At 32.7% G+C, this 6,556-nt stretch overlaps 2 non-coding genes across 2 annotated transcripts; one reads left to right on the top strand and one right to left on the bottom strand.

The window, feature by feature from the left end:
• Positions 1 to 169: 169 nt before the first annotated feature.
• On the bottom strand, positions 170 to 253 carry Trnal-uaa. Its single transcript has one exon. It is a non-coding gene; the product is annotated as a tRNA-Leu (tRNA).
• Positions 254 to 1,211: 958 nt separating this feature from the next.
• Positions 1,212 to 1,295, top strand: Trnal-uaa. The gene has a single exon. It is a non-coding gene; the product is annotated as a tRNA-Leu (tRNA).
• The last annotated feature ends 5,261 nt before the right edge of the window (positions 1,296 to 6,556 follow it).

Here is a 6,556-nt window from a genome sequence, read left to right as displayed (position 1 = left end):
ATACTATTTCGTTCAAGAATTTGAATTTCACATCTCTAAAGAGAAATGTAATAAAAAAAAAAGTGGCACGTACGGAACATTTTCCAAAAACCGCGACCATACAACATCCCGGATGCAAATCGAACGACAAGGTTACATCCCATAAAATGTTCACTCGAGCAAAACAACCTGTCAGAAGTGGGGTTCGAACCCACGCCCTCATACGAGGACCAGATCTTAAGTCTGGCGCCTTAGACCACTCGGCCATTCTGACGAGACGTAACAACTTCCTAATCGCCTGATTATCAAATCGAAAAGCAATCGTTATCAATCTTGTCTACGAGTTTCGCATTTTCGTTACACCTCTCTGCTTTCGGAAGAAATGCCATTCCAACTGCCGTCATCGACTGGACATTTCGCAACTAACTTTTCATCTTTCATCGCATATTAGTCGTCGATAGTAACGAATCGTTCGGTTTTTCATCGAACGTGCGTGCGTTTCATCTCGAGTTGAGAATTGCTAAGCCGACGGTTTATGAAATTCGTCTGCAATTTCGCTTCTTATAAAGTTTTTTACAGAAGCGACGGGAATAAGCTTCTGTGTAACATTTATCCTGAACCATCATTCCCTCTACAATGTACTTAAAACACACAACACGTTTTTCTTCCGCAGGTGAAATCATCAGCCATTACAGATGTGCAGAAATAAAATTATAATTATTTCAACGACAATAATAATTTGCATTCGAATGACACGTAAAAAATAAGCAATCATCGACTGAGAATTTCAAAAGATTTTCAGAGTGACGAGTTGTCTGTCAATGTGAAAAATTTGTTTTATTCCAAGCAAAATACAGGCTTGAAAAAATCAAAGGAGAAATGTCACCAAAGTCTCAGTAATTAATTCCGGACAGGATTATGTTTTTTTCAGGCCCTCGGTGCAATTTTGTTACAAGTCACCTTTATGTAAAACTAATTTTATTTCTGCACACCTGTAATGGCTGATGATTTGCGAAACTGGTAGACAGGATTGATAANTCAGTAGTTAATTCCGGACAGGATTATGTTCCTTTCAGGCCCTCGGTGCAATTTTGTTACAAGTCACTTTTATGTAAAACTAATTTTATTTCTGCACACCTGTAATGGCTGATGATTTGCGAAACTGGTAGACCGGATTGATAACGATTGCTTTTCGATTTGATAATTGTGCGATTAGGGGATTGTTACATCTCGTCAGAATGGCCGAGTGGTCTAAGGCGCCAGACTTAAGATCTGGTCCTCGTGTGAGGGCGTGGGTTCGAACCCCACTTCTGACAGGCTGTTTTGCTCGAGTGAACATTTATCGGGATGTAACGTTGTCGTTCGATTTGCATCCGGGATGTTGTATGGTCGCGGTTTTTGGAAAATGTTCCGTACGTGCCACTTTTTTTTTTATTACATTTCTCTTTAGAGATGTGAAATTCAAATTCTTGAACGAAATAGTATTCTGAAATTTGCTTCTTTGCTTTATTCGAGATATTTTTATTCCTGGAACACAGAGGCAGAAAGGTAGACCTTTCCTATACGATAACGTAAAGTAAAGATAATGCCGAAATTTCACACAAGGAATTTAAACGACGAAAGTTTTCCACGTAGTTCGTCTCTAGAGCAAAAAATAAATTCACGTTAAAGAAATACAAAAAATATCCGATGGATAATCTGATGGTTTGAGTTGAGCGACTGCGGATTATAGGGGAAATACAGACAAAATGACATACGGTTTTATTTTAGGTTCGTAACTCTTTATTGGTAAATCACAGCACTGTCATATTCTACACCAACCATCTTTGGTTTTTTACCTATGAAATATACTAAACATTTACAATATTAAAATAATAGGGAAAAAAATATTGTTAGTTTAATCGAGATCATCCACTATGGACAAAATGACATACACGTAAAAACTATAAAATTACTGACAAAGTTTACAAATGAAACGCTTGGCTCTTTTAGAAACGTCAGCGCAAGAAGCGTGAGTCCGACGGAAACAATTTATGCACCGTAACCAGTCTTCTCCAGGCTTAGATTGGGAAAAAAGATCATTGCAATATACGCATGGACAGTCTTCTTCATCATCTTGAGTTATCAGGAAAATTTTTTTCTTCGAGTAACTTTTTAGTAATGTTTCGTCTCCTTTTCTCTGGCGGAGCTTTTGACTCATTTTTTGATTTAATTGCCTTTATATTAGGTTAAAACTAGAGGTTTGTCGAGTCACGTGATTCGTTGCAAGTTTTTTGTTATGTGAAAGATAATAAGTTTGTAAATAATATGTAAGAAAGGAAATAAAGTTTTATACTAAAATTTCTTTTAAACAATAATGAAAGACTTTTTTTGAAAGCCATTTTTTATAATTAATAAAACGTTAAGAGGTTAAGCTAAGTTCCTTGACTAAGCTCTTATGGACTAAATGACAGGTATGTCATTATGTCCGTTGCCTATGTATGTCGTTTTGTCCATATAACGTTATAAAAAAACAAAATTATAAAATAAATACAAAGATGTTATTTTTAATGGAAAAAAGTTATTTAAATGCAACAACAAATTCTTGAGGGTTGAAATAAATGCTACACAATAGTGAATAGATAAAATAGTGAAAAACTTACCATTTATACAAAAAAACTTGTTGCGAGGAAAAAAACTCATAACGTATCATTTCTTGTCGTCAGCCATGACACCCAGGCAAATGAGAGGAGTGCATTCACATTTTGACAGGTTAGTAAAAGCCGCTCAGATAACGTGGTGTCATGGTCAGTTGTGCGCTTGAGACCGCCAAATTCGAATTATAGTGCCTATGTCATTTTGTACGTATTTCCCCTAAGTAAAACACAGTGTGGCTAACATTTTTTAACAAATTACTTGCATCCTTTATTTCTAGAGAATTTACAATAAAAGAGAGAAAATTAAAATAAATATGAAATTTTAGAGGGCCAACTATCGAAATAAATCCAATTTAAACCTCCCGCCATCATCTGATTGGTTAAAAAAAATTAATATTCCTAATTGGCTCATGTCAGAAAAAGTAAGTGTGACTTCTGTAAATTGCGCTATCGCGAAAGCTCCGATACAGTCCAGAAACGGTTCTTGTATGATCTACTTTTTCTGAAATCAACATTACAGTAAAACGTAGTAATTTATAGTAAAACGGTCTTCTCTAATATTCGTAGTAGTTATTAAATTGAAATTCAAACTTTACAAAGTATTATTTAATTCGGAAACATTAAAAATACATCATTAAGTAGAATAACATATAACTATTTTTTGCTATAATACAATTTACAAAATCTAAAGTTCGTACATCGTAATATTACGAAATAACTAGATCGAAACAAACAAAGTCAACTAATTTACTTAAATTCAGTTTGTTATACAACTGTCAATACCATCTCATCATAGTTTCATCTAATTATGCCTAAAATGTAAAAAAGTCTACAAACAAATTAATTTGCTAATAAAGGGACTACTTGCTAATTGAACTTTGTATTCTTCTTTCACTTTGTTTTACGTAAAATAGCACTAAATCGGTAGACATGTCTAAATAACACGCTTATAAACACTAAAAAACATAAATGTTTCGAAATTAGGACTAGATAATTATATGCACAAATAAATTAGTAAGCCTATAATACATACCTTCATTTATATCCAAGGATTATATCCAAAAATCAGTTCTTGCTAATTGTCAAAAATAAATTTTTCAACTTTTCTTCCTATAGAGTAGCAAATTCTGAAACAAGTTCTAAGTTCACAGTAAACTTTCCACCTTTTATCCATTAAAAACAATGCAAAATACTGTATATCCATCACATAATAAAAATTTATCGCAGTGAACTTTGAAAGATAACGAGAAGATATCCACAACAAACCTCACTGTACGAAATCTGGCGCGAAATGATGTCTCTGGGATAAGTGGAGATGATTGTAATGTCACGCGCATTGAAACTTTCCTGCTAAACACTTAAAAATGTTATATATTTTTTTAATTAATCCAGTCAAATTTAAATAATATAAAATGTATAGATCAGTTTAATAAAGATTAGTAATGTAATATCTCAAATATGCAAATTAGATATGAAAACAACATTACACAATCTCCCGCCAAGTTAAATCTAAATATAGAACAATCACAAGACCGAAAGCTAACATTAAATCTTAAACATATTTCTTCATATTAATGTTTGTGTAAAAATTAATAATAATTATTAAATAACAATTATTTAATAATGCTTTTATCCATTTTAAGTTGATATTGTAAAAATTAAGCTTTGTAATATGTGTTTGGCTTTTATTATTTTGAGTTTCCGAAGTGTAAAATTCAATTTAGTAAACTGAAACAAAAAATTTTAAATATAAACAGCACAATACAGTAATTTTTACGTAAATTGAGTGTAAATACAGAATAATCTAATTACAGTATATCAAAGATGGGACGAATAAGCTGAAACATCCGTCCGACATAGCTTTTTTTTTTAACTCTTTCCGCCCTGTGGGCACTAAGAGGGCCTCTTTTTGCAAGCCCACAATGGGGCTGCCGGGTGGTGAGGGACGGGGCCCGACATATCTGAACGGACCATCCCCGAAAGGTTCCTGGAGATATTTTCGATCCGTTCGGATTCAAGCCCGGGTCCCCCAGAGCGGTAGGCTGCCACCTTGACCGCCCCTCCGACATATCTTATAATTTATTGTCATTTTTTCTTTGGTTGGCAAAAAGTTAATGTTTTAGGACAAAAGTATATGTTCTTAGTTAAGGAAGATAAAAATATCAAAATATAATATTCATATATTTCGATATTAGAAATCTATATTTTTTCGATGTTTGAAATAATGTCGTGACAAAAATATTAGATGTAGAAAATACGGATCATAAACATTTCTTTCTGTCAAGTAATTTAGAAATTAATTAATTTAATTTAGGAAAATTCAATCGCGATTATCTCAGGTGAAATGTAGAATTTACAAGTAGGCCTATGCTTTTTATGTGAAAGTATCTGCGTTTACAAATTAATTAACAGAATTTCCAGTTTTCATACACATTATTATGCTACAATCTACGAAACTGTGTTTAATACATAATATAGAAAGGGTAATAAAAAAACGTCAATCATTGTAAATAATGTATTATTGAAAGTTTTATTGATATAAATACAGTAGAACCTCAATTATCCGGATTGTTCAAAATAAACAAAAATTTTACGAATTTGCTGATTTGCACTTGGCGAATTACAATACTGTTTATGTACGTGATGGAATGCATAACTTTTTTTGTTTCAACATCTCACTCGGCACAGTGGCCGTAAACTCTTACATATATTTTGCGTCATAATAAAAGTATAACTTGACATACGTATTTATAAATAATTTTATTTTCAAATTACATCATTTCTATGACCAAGGGCGGCATAAGGCATGGGCAACGTGGGCCACTGCCTATGCCTCGCGTTTCAAAGGTTTATGCATTACTTAAAAGCCGCGAACGCGACGAAAAAATTTTACTCGTCAGAAAACGATAAATACTTTGTCAAATTTTTATTCATAAAAATGTGATTTCAACTGCTTTTTATTTTATAAAATCCGTCTTCTTGGGCCACCAGAGGGCCTTTTAAACAATAGGTAGTCTGTTAGTGTTGGTCCTTTTTTTTTAATTCTTTCCGCCCTGTGGGCACTAAGAGGGCCTCTTTTTGCAAGCCCATTATGGGTTCGACCAGGCCCACAATGGGGCTGCCGGGTGGTGAGGGATGGGACCCAACATATCCGAACGGATATGTTGGGTCCCATCCCTCACATTAAGATTTTATTTTAAGATTTTTCTGAATGTTAAGAATGTCATTTTATTGAGATTTTTCTGAATGTTTCAAAACATTCAGAAAAATCTTAATAAAAGAACATCATCTTTCTTGACTGATTATTTATAGAAGAAGCAAAAGACTTATTAAGTATTCATGGTTTACTGGAAATATTACAGTATATACAAAAAGTTTTAAAATGTATTTAACCATAACAATAAAAATAAAAAACTTTTACTGCTATTTTGCTGAGTTTTCTTTCCATGTTTTCACTTTGTTTTGTCACTACAGGTAGCTCTCAGTTTACACCGCAGTTCCATTCCTACAAAATCCGGCACAAATGAAATCAGCGTAAAATGAACCCATATTTACAGTGAGGTATAGTGTTAGGATCTACATAAGTGAAAAATAAGCAAATAATTTTGTTTATTAATACAATATAATGCAAAATACATATAAGTTTAATTTTTAAAACGTATTTTATCATAAAATAAAGTGAAATGTTTTTATTAAAAAATTTTAGTTTCGGATCTCGTACATTTTTTGGAAAGAAGTATTCATCTTTAATAACCTTTCCTACACTCGATGATTAAAAAATTAGCTCACAAGAATAATTTAAGAATAATTTATCATTGTAATCCTACGATTTATAGAATTCTACAAAATGATAAGAAGAAAGGAAACCGTAACAATAGTACAGGAGTGTATTCTATTCCTTTAAGTGACCACTGTTTTAATTCAGATCTCGTTTACGTTGG

Source organism: Centruroides sculpturatus, unplaced genomic scaffold (assembly GCF_000671375.1).
Source record: "Centruroides sculpturatus isolate CEXI.00-Female unplaced genomic scaffold, Cexi_2.0 scaffold204, whole genome shotgun sequence".
Lineage (NCBI taxonomy): Eukaryota > Metazoa > Arthropoda > Arachnida > Scorpiones > Buthidae > Centruroides > Centruroides sculpturatus.
This window is presented reverse-complemented; position numbering and strand designations above follow the sequence as displayed.